The 10,963-nt window shown below is 35.1% G+C and overlaps 1 long non-coding RNA gene across 1 annotated transcript; it reads left to right on the top strand.

The window, feature by feature from the left end:
- Positions 1–290: 290 nt before the first annotated feature.
- On the top strand, positions 291–10,168 carry LOC106032526 (uncharacterized). Its single transcript, XR_001204907.3, has 3 exons — positions 291–1,465; positions 2,248–2,333; positions 8,127–10,168. It is a non-coding gene; the product is annotated as an uncharacterized lncRNA (long non-coding RNA).
- Positions 10,169–10,963: the final 795 nt, after the last annotated feature.

A 10,963-nucleotide genomic window follows, 5' to 3' on the forward strand; every position in this document is an offset into this window, starting at 1 on the left:
TGTCAGTTGATGAGAAACACTGAAATTTTCCAGACATACCTTTTCAAAAATTTGCAAGTACAGTGAGCAATCTTAGTCTTAAGTGTATGATCCTGCATTTGGTTATATTGATACATAACTTAATAAGAAATTTATCAAGAAATTTATGTTGTTCAATATAACTGGTTGGGTTTTATTATTTAACATCATAAATATTAATATTAATTCTCAACTCAAACACAAAAGGTTGTATAGTTATTCGATGATTAGCAAAAAAAAAAAAGTATGACTAAAAATTTATCTTTCCTTAAAAGTTATAAACTTTCTTTCCTTTACATTTATTTTTAGAGATGAGATGGCCTGCTTTTAATTCATTTGCCATTTAATCCATGCTCCATTAATTTTATATTATATTAATTTTGTGTAGCAAGTAAAATTACACAGTTTCTGTGGCATATTAAATCAAAACTATTGCTTTTATCAGCCACTTCCAAATCTAAAAAAAATATAAAAAATCCTTACTATGTTATTTTGACAATATCAGATTGATATCAATTAAATTATAATCCTACTTTAGCGTTTTAATTACATGAGCTTCATAATAATTTTTCCATCCTTCTGCCTATAACTGATGCTATGATGACAGGATCATAATTACTTGAGTCACTGTGTAGCCTTTTAAAATACTGGAACAAAATTAGCATCCTTCCACTCTGGAATTTCCCCAGCATTCCAAGATTTATTGAGAATTAACATTAGCTTTCAAATATTTCCTTTTTCAGCTCTTTAAAACTCTTAGTTGGAAATGTTTAAATTCATTACTTACTGTGTGGGGGTGGGGAAACACAACTGCTCTGGAGAGTCCTTAAACTTTCCAGGAGTTCATGTATTTCAAAAATTCTGTGCATTAGTTATATATTTTTCCATTGGGGCTTTATTTTTAGAACTATTTCCATAATACTGGAGGTTAGTAAATGGTTTCCTAATAAATTAGCCTTGCCTTTTAATTTCCGATTTTCTCCTTAATTTAGAATTTCTCCTTAATTTAGTGCAGGTCTTACCCATAAATCAGGGTGGTGGTGCATAATTTAGCTCTAATGTACCACATTGTTCACAAGGCCTTGACTGCTATAAAAAGTGCCCCTACTGAGTGAATAGCAATAAGCTTACACATAAGGAAGAGAGTTTTGTGGGGTCTGCTTCTCAAACTTCACTGAATAGCTTGGTGGTTTGATATAGTTCTTTCATTTTCTTAATTTTCCACATAGCTGAAAAATAACTTGTAGTACAGCTGTCTTGATATGTCCATACAAAACATATTTTCCACGAGAAAGAATGCATGCTTGTTGCCATTTTTTTCTCTTCTCTTCTAAGTCCTTTTCTCTGTAGTGGGAATGCATGGCAAAGAAGTACCCCAAAACAAGATCCATGACATGCCAGACTAAATATTCTATGAAGTGACTACATTGGCTGTACATTAGGAAAGGTATGTTAGATGTTCAAGGTGATCTACACTGACAGTAAATTTTTTGGTTGAACATCACTGGTAATCATGGCATTGGTGAAAAGAAGCATAGAAGATCATTTTAAGAATATGTAAGAAGAAAGAAAGAAAGAAAACACAACTTTTATTGCAAATAGAAGAGAACCATAACAAATGTGCTCAATAAAATTATAGTGGGGAATAAAACAATATAAAAAGAATTAGCGGTACTTTTTGGTTAGGATGTAGCTGCTAAGATTTCAATTTTCATTCTATACATCTGTTACTATTTGCTTGTTAAAAACTGAATTTATGTTTTTCCTCTTTCATTTAGACAGCACATAATGTTTCCAACAAATTTATAACTTTAAACAAATTTTGTCAGCACAAGGAATATTTCCTCCATTTAATGCAGAATGACTTTGATTGGTGAGATTAACTACCATAAGCATGACTATAATAAATAATACTATGTCCTCAATAATCAAATGTTAAATTTATCTATATTATCAGTTTAAGAAAGCTTTCCTTTCCACAGATGGCATTTTCAGATCTATTTCTGATGGAAAATAAAAAGATGGAAAAATCCTAATTGATATACATATCTTTCACTTTATCTTAGTTATATATGTACAAATCCTGAAATTTCTAGCATTCATATGTTTTTACTGATTACATTTTGAGTAGTAATCTTTTATCTTTTGGGGTTGGTATATAATAGTGAGCTCATCAATCCAAAAGAGAGATTATCTAACAAAGCTCTATTTGTATCTGTTATGGCTCAGATGATGCTTTCTCTGTAGCATGACCAATTGCCCCTGTATTTGATGATCTTTCTGTCTTGTGGAGCACCTGGTACTGTCACTACAAGGTACGTACTCTCCCTCATAGATCACATCAGATAGGCAGAGTTGGAAAAAACAGTGCTGCAAAACTCTTGGTGCTGAACTGCACTCCTAGCAACAAAGTGTGTCTCCTAGAGCAAGTAGCCTCTAATGCTACTCTGCCTACCTCTCTGTCTTTGGTACAGTGGAATGGATTTTTAGATAAATTAACCCCCACACACACCCAGATGTTATGCTCATTTAGAAACATAGGTGTAAATTTAGAGATCACCAGTCCCTATAGAGCATCTTGCTTTATCTGTCTGTCTGTCTGTCTATCTATCTATCTATCTGTTTATTCCTAACTGCTTAAAACTGTATTCAGTGTCCTTAATTGTGTTTTTATCCATTGGATATGAAACATTTACGATTGTCTTGGGACAGAAAATGACTATATGACAAGTATAGGTACAGGTCATATAGCCTCTCAGTTATTTTGAATGTCTGAACTGAAGTTTCGTGGGGAAACATTAAGAAGACATTTTTTTATGACTATCTGATATTTAATACTTTAGTTGTGGGTAATGAAATATTATCCTGTGTGATACATTCAGAGGTGAAGGATGCACAGACAAGAGAGTATAAAGATATATCCAATTAACAAATCTCTTCTTGTTTTGAAAACACTTCCCCCCCCCCCCGCCCCGAATGGGAGCATAGTGGGCTTTTTTCTTGGATGTAGACAAATGAAACTTATCACTAGGCAAAGAAGAGGGGGCTTCCAAGGGATATTAAATGCCCTATGGATTTGTGCATTGTCCCTGAAAAAGACATAATAATTGTCACCCTCAGCACAAAGTCAGAAAACAACGCCCACTCCCTAGAAGTGATCTCTAGAGGACAAATCTGCTGTACATTCATTGGGCTGCCTAGTGGTACTCTGTCTTTGGCTGGCAGTAAACAAAAATCCTGGGGCCCGATCCAAACAAAACACACCAAGCTTGATGGAAAGGTCCCCCACAGGCTGTAGATCAAGCCTTTCATCTCCAGAATGACATGTAGGCTCCATTCAGCAGCACTAAATTCAGTTTCAAAAAAAAAATAACATGCTTTTTTCTGTCAGGTAAGGAACATGTTCCAGTAGTATCTTGACCTTGACAACATCAATGGTGCCAAACGGGGCTGTACTGATGCATCAGATCCCCCTTGGCTTGAATTAGACATATGTGAGTGAGGCAAGTAAGGTGTTATTTGTAGTATTGCCAGAAAAAAAATCTTTTCTTGTGAAGCATTGACTGTTTTTTTTTTTCTTTTTTTTTTTTTTTTCCCTAAAACAGAAAAGTAACTCAGCTGGTATCTTGAGCTGATAATTTAATATATAAAAAGGAAAGACAGGAATTTTCCTTGGTCTATTCCATTTATATGTGTAGAACTAAAGAAACACCATTAAAACTGAAACAGTTGGAATCCTGTTATTTCTTTGAACGTGTGAGAGACAATTTTCTTCCAAGACTTTAAATTAAATATTATAATTTCTCAAATTGTCAGAAGAAAAAAAGAACAGGATATCATTCATTGTGAAGTTGTCAATATGCTTCTTTTCTTTCTTTTTTTTTTATTTTTTTTTTATTTTTTTCCTTGTTATAGCAATTGCATTCACAATGTACAATATTCTCTTCCTTGACATGCCGAGGGAACTGTTTGACTGCCTAACAGGTTTTGAGAAAACCTAAACACTTTCAGGATTTTTTTTCCCTTTACTTGAGCTTTTATATTTTCATTACAGTCTCCTAGGTACAGTTGTTTAACATAATGACAAACCTTTCTAAGGATTATTTTTCTAAGGAGAGCTGATCTACTTAAAGTAGTATGCTGCTGTCACTTTGATTCTGGTTATTTGTTCAATAATAGTTGCAGTTTTTATTGTACTTTTTGTGCATAAATATAGAACCTGTTTTGAAGAAAAATGAACTCGTGGTTATTCTGGCAGAAAAATGCTGTATGTAGATGTAATAATATGCTTTACTGGTCAAGAAACAATCAGGTACAAACAGGTACAGAATAATGACAATATTTCAATGCGTTGCAGTTAGTTCTAGCTGAAAGAAAAGATTGGTCCAAAGCACAGATAATGAAGATGAGCAACGTACACAGTGTCTTGTGCTTCGATAACTTGTAGAGCTGTGAAAGGTGGCATAACATAAGAGGAAAAGCAAATTTTCATCCAAGCAGAAGGAAAACCGTTCATTCTATATGCATCTAACTGCTTGTGGGTTGGCCCTGTTTAACTCCCAGTGAAGGATTACCAGAGAAATAATGGACTGCTCTTTGTGTGCATTGTGTACATGTTGGGGGAGAAGGCGGAATACAAATAAATATATTACTTCTCCTTGTCATCTGCTGTCAGCAAAAAAGTTTTGGCAAAAGGGATGTTGACTGTGATTTAGCAGCATGCAGCAGAAGGGATTGACCTGATTACAGTAAGAACTCTTAGTTCTCAGCATTTTTGTTAATCGTATAAATCTCAGCACTTTTGGTAATCACTAAAATTTAAGCTTCAGTATGTGACAGCTCTGACTGGAGAGTTTCCTAGCTGCAGTGCTGGGAGCGAGCATGAGAGCTGGGTAGGGACACACCAGTCCTACTCTTTAGAGTGAAGGCAGAGTCAAAACCGGCCTGAGCGAATGATCTGAGCCAGGGCAGGTACAGTGCAGGCCTGGAACTGGCTCTGGATCAGTCTTCTTGCAGAGGTTTGGGCTGTTCCTGCCCAAGTCATTTCCTCACCAAAACAGCAGTGTGGCCATGTAGGCTCACATGCAAGTTTGCTGCTCAAATGAAGGAACTTCTAATAACAGGGTATCCGTTTTATTCATTTGTCTTTTTCTTTCCAATTATGCCGGCCTGAACTTGAATAATCATACGTTTTCTTCAGGCTGATGTTCAGGTGTGCACTAGTTTATGGCTGTAATTGCTCAAATGTTCCTCAAATGTTTGGTAATTATCTCAGGTAGGTGTTACTAGGGGATGTAAATAGGAGGAAATGTGCTGAGAAAAAGATTGTTTAAACATAGGTCTGCCTTTGCTAAGGCAGAACTGAGCTAATCACTGCTCAACACTATTTTGTGCAGTGCTTGTACAATGAAGCACAAGCTTATCTTGGACCTTAAGATGTGACTATGACATTAGTAATGTACAATTACATTACTGTAATGGCATCATTTTTATAATGGCTTTTAACCTATGATTTCATTTAAGAATTTCCAAGACGCTTATTCCATACCTTAGCTTGTTGAGATATTTGTGCTTACAACCTACACATTAAATTTTATGTGCTGACAACAAGGTGTTTTCAGAGAGAGGCTTTGGCTTGGATTCATTTTCTCCCTGTTCAGACAGAGAGAGAAATTTGTTTACCACCTGAGCATTTAATCATTCATTAATGTGGTATCTAACGATCTTGGAATATTTGTTACCTGCTTGAATGATATCTAATTTATTTTTTCTACTAAAAGGAGTTTCCAGTTAGCTACTTTTACTTGATCTACATACCAATCTACCCAGGCTTCTTGCTTAAGTCCTTTTGACCTCAGAAGGACTATTGTGCAAGTAATTACTGTCCCTATGATGTGTATTGCCACTTTTAAGCATTTATTAGCTATCACAGAGATGCCAGTAAACCAGTGCATGAGCTAAGAAGTGTATGGTTCTGAATACGACAGCTCTGTGCTCTCAGACTGGTTCGTGAGGTGTATGTGATATTTATCTGGTGTCAGAGGCAAGTGATGTTATTACATCATTCTGCAATGCTTAGGTTCACAGCATTATTTACATAAATTAAAACAGCACGTTCTAATGTGCAGGCATAATCTTTCATTTGTTATCTGTAAGAAAAAACACAACCCAATTATTGAATTTTAATGTTATATTTTGATTACATATTGAAAGTCTTGCAAAAAAAATCTGGAAAAATCATTAGTACGTCTAATTTTAAAAGAAGTATAATTACTGGCTAATATTGTTTCTATCCATTATTATCTGTGTATTGCAACTGTGCACAATTTTAAAGGCACAGAATGATTAATTTTTCCACATGGGCGAATTACACAGTTATTTGTAAATAACCTGGCACCTTGCCAAAGTCACGCAGTGACTGCAGCTCTGACATTTTGCTGTATCTGCTTTTAGCATTCTGCTTATGGAAAACTATAAACTTGCACAAAAGAAACGGGAAGCTGACAAAATGCCCTCAGTTATAGCTCTAAAGAAAAAGAATTACTTTGGGAAAGCCATTTTGGAAAACCATTTCAAAGAAACAGAAAAGGTACAAAAAATGATACCTTTCTGCTCTTTGCCTTGCAGTTAAACTGCCTACTATTTCATTCTGTCCAATCTGGTTTGTTTGTTTGTGTATTTCTTAGACAGAGTCTATTTTTCCAATATGAAACAGCAACCAAGGAAAAATGACAAAAGAATGAGTATAAACAACAGAATACTCCACCTTTAAAGAGCTACCTTCTTCATGGGAACTTAATTGTAGTCATTTATGGGGAATGCTAAAGGACACAACTCCATATGGGAGCTAAAATAAGAGCTAAAGTGCACCATTACTACTGAAAATTTTAGGTTCCATAAAGAACTCTCTCTACACTATTCAAATTCTATACTAGAATTTTATCCCTTTTAATCGTGAATTTTGTCATAAGATATGCTTATTGTTTTATTTTTCTTTTCCTAAAGGCAACTGGTTATTTCTCTCTCTCTCTCTCTGTGTATATGCTTGCACATGTGCCTGCATATTTATTATATTCATTATGTCTGCAATAATAGTGTACAAGAAGCCTGCTCAAACACATGAACATACAGTGCCATGAACTGTACAATCAGAATGAAATGCATTTCTGTACCTTCAAACCTTATAAAATAAGTGAATAACTTGTAGGTCAAATATGTGCTTTTTTGCTGAAATCAGCTGAGTTTCACGGGACACTTTGGACAATCCTCTTAAACAGGAATAAAATACCAGGTTGATATTAGGATATCTTCCATTTGTAAGGATGAGATGGCTACTGGCAGCTATTGCAACTACGGATGCATAGTCTAGCTTTGGTGGAAGAATAAAATTTGTGTAAGCCAGGCCAGGGACAGATGAATTCTGGGAAGCCTCTGTTACATTTCATAAAGCAACAGTATGCACAGCACTGACTGGTGGTAATGAAGGATTAAGGACTACATAGTCTCCCTTGAAAACCAGTCCTTGCCAGCAATAAGATTAAAACCATCTGCTATTTAGGAATTTAACTGTAATTTTAAGGTTACTTCATGAAAAACATATAGGATAATGTCTGGTTATGGAGAGCATAAATTTCATATTAAGATGAAAAAGCAGGTAGGTGAGGGTAGAATACTTCCAGTTCCTTGTAATTTAGCTTCTGGCATATTTATTTAGGATTAGAAGGGGTGTCATCAGATAATAAAGGAATTATTCATTGACTGCACTTAGAAAAATGTATTTTTGCATAAGAATCTAATTTATACCCAACATAACTTGTTTTTAAGATACAAATAAAGCAAAAGTAGAAGTGAATGTACAAAAAAAAAAAAAAAAAACACAAAAAAAACCCACAAGAATTTTATGTGACTTTTACCAAAAGGTACCCAATGTATTTGCCTAATGCCATACCCCAAACTGCTGTTATCATTATAATTTTCAAGAATATCATAAGTATTGAATTAAACACTTCTTTTCTGTAGTTGCATACTTAGATATGCACAGCTGTCTGACACACTGCCTAAGACATTTTGTTTTAACAACACATTCTTTGTCTTCCTCTGATCTGAAGACATCACGCAGGATTAAAGGAGAAGAACTCATTGGAGGTAGCCTGTGCCTTTGGATGTTTGACTTGCTTCCTGTCCTTCCCAGCAGTCAACAGGCTTGGTCCCACCATGTTCAGAGCTCAAGGACTGTGGGAGAGGGTGACACAGACAACGGACTGACCGATCCAGGAGCTGGGCATGGTGCTTACCATGTTATCATGCTCTTAATACGAGTTCACAGCAGTCTTGTTTCTGGTTAATGTAATTGAATAGATATTGTATTTAAAATAATTAATTAGATAAAGGATATCTTGTTATTCAGATCTGGTCTCCTTATTTTCTATTTTCTTCACATTCCCTAAAGTGAATACATCAATACAAGCAACTCCCTCCGCTTATTGAATATTGATAGGTCTGAATGTTTTGCATGTACCCGTTGAAAACAAATATATCAATATATTTACTTGTGACTAAGGTAACCTTGATAATAGTTGAATCATCTTTGGTTATTCCCCACCCTGTGCCATAACCCAATAATTTCAGTTATCAGACTTTTTAGATGAACAGAATGTATACTCTGGAGTCCACTGACTTCAAATAGTACCTTGTAAATTGAGGCTGAGACATAATGATCTCTTCAGAAAGAATATAAATAGTAGGTTAGTCACTCCTCAGTGAATACCGTGAATAATTTAACTTGTGCCTTTACTATTCACCACAGTCAATTTGACCCATATATTATCTCTCAGGTACCAATCAGAAGGAAAAATGTTGCTTTCATTAAATTTCATTATCACCACTGTTATTCTATTTCTTACTTCACTTTAGAGAAGTAATCCAAAGCAGAGCAATAGATTTTAACAGTCACCACTGATTTGTCAACATTGCATTTTCACTTTTTTATTGGCTGCAAGCAGAACAGTCAGGAAAAATAGGGCATACTGAAAAAAAACTCCAAGTGACATCCTAAAAACACACACATTATAGTTATCACATTTTTTCCTTCTTAAAAATATGACTTCTATAACCTTCTAGGAAAATGCCACCTATTTCACTTTTTTTTTTTTTCTCTTGTAGAACATTTCTCTTGCTTTTAGTGAAATCTCAATTGAAAAGTCAATCCTAATTTTTGGTATTGTCCTTTTAATTTTGGTCATTATAAAGATACATTTATAAGATTTTAATGGTCTGGAAACAAAACAGCATTCTGGAATGCAGAGTTGTTCACAGGAAAATGGAAACAATAAATAATTTGATATATTTTTATTAAAATTGTAGCAACAGTGTTGGAAAATGCATCTGAAGTAGATTTGAATATTAATGTAGATTTGCAGTGAAAATGAACATGGCATATTAACCAGTATGTGGTACTTTAATCTCAGGAAATATACCACAGCAGACACACTGATGTGAAAACTAGGAAGATGTTATTACTTGTTTGGAAGATTCAAAACCTTATTCTGTACTGTTATTGTGAATTAATACTATAATACTGACAATACTATAGTGAAGTCTATTTGTAATATCAGAGGATTTTCCCAGTTTTAAATAATAATTATCAAAATGATCCTAGATGATTCCAGAAGCCAAACTCTTTCTAGGATTTTTTTTTTCAAGGATGTTTTAACAGTACCTTCACGTACGTAGTTTATTATTTATATGCTGGGTTCCTGTTTACAGAGTATTCCTCTTTATTTAGATCCTTTTCATAAATCAGATCACAGGACCTTGTCTGCTCTTTTTGAGAACAACAGTATAATAATATTTTGCAGAATTAAAACTTCTAAAAAATTTTTGAAAAAAAAAATCAAGTAGATAAATCGCCCAATGAGTCCTAAAAGGCATTTTTGGAAAGAGTGAGGAAACAAAATATATTAAAACTACTCATTATGTTTTGTACTTGTCAGGATACTTTTTCTTGCTCTTTTGTTCTCCTGGCAAGTTCCAGTTCTGAGAACTGTCGCTTTTTATGAAAAAAAAAAAAAAAATTACAGCTCAGTAAATCCAGAAATGATTGCTAATAATATTAGTATATTTCTAAAGTTGCTAACATAACTCATCACAGAATTGTTTTTGGTTTTTTAATGCTTGTTTGGTTTTGTTTTGGGGGTTTGATTTTACTTATTTTTTATCCACAGAAATTGAAAATACTTCAAGTTGAACACACAGGTCCATGGACACAGCACCAGGGGGTACATTGATAGGATGAAAAGCAATGGGCACAAGTTGCGACATGAACATTCTGTGAGATATAAGGAAAATACTTTAAATGTAGGGGTGGTCAGATACTAGAAAAGGTTGTCCAGACATGCTGTGGAATCTGCAATCTCCTTCCCTGGCAGTTCTTGAAACTTCACCAGACTAAATCCCACTTTGAGAAGAGCATTGGACTTCCTAAATTAGTCCCAAATTAGTTTGTGTCTCCGTAAATCTATGATTAGCACTTAATTTAACTGACTGGCTGGATTTGTGGACATTGCAGAAAAGTAGGTGTCCTGGTTTCAACTGGGATAGAGTTAATTTTCTTCATAGTAGCCGATATAGTGCTGTGTTTTGGGTTTAGGAAGAAAATAAAGTTGGTAACACATGGTGTTTTAGCTGTTGCTGAGCAGTGCCTACACTGAGTCAAGAGCTTTCCTGCTCCTGGTGCTGCCCAGCCAGCGAGGAGACTTGGGGTGCACCAGGAGCTGGGAGGGAACACAGCCAGGACAGCTGGCCCAGACTGACCAAAGACATATCCCCTACCATGTGGCATCATGCTGAACAAGAAAAGCTGAGGGAATTTGGACAGGGGGGCTGCCATTGCTTGGGAACTGGTTGAGAATCAGTTGGCTGGTGGTGAGCAATTGCGTTCTGTGTC

The sequence above is a fragment of the Anser cygnoides genome, chromosome 3 (genome assembly GCF_040182565.1).
Source record: "Anser cygnoides isolate HZ-2024a breed goose chromosome 3, Taihu_goose_T2T_genome, whole genome shotgun sequence".
Classification (NCBI taxonomy): domain Eukaryota; kingdom Metazoa; phylum Chordata; class Aves; order Anseriformes; family Anatidae; genus Anser; species Anser cygnoides.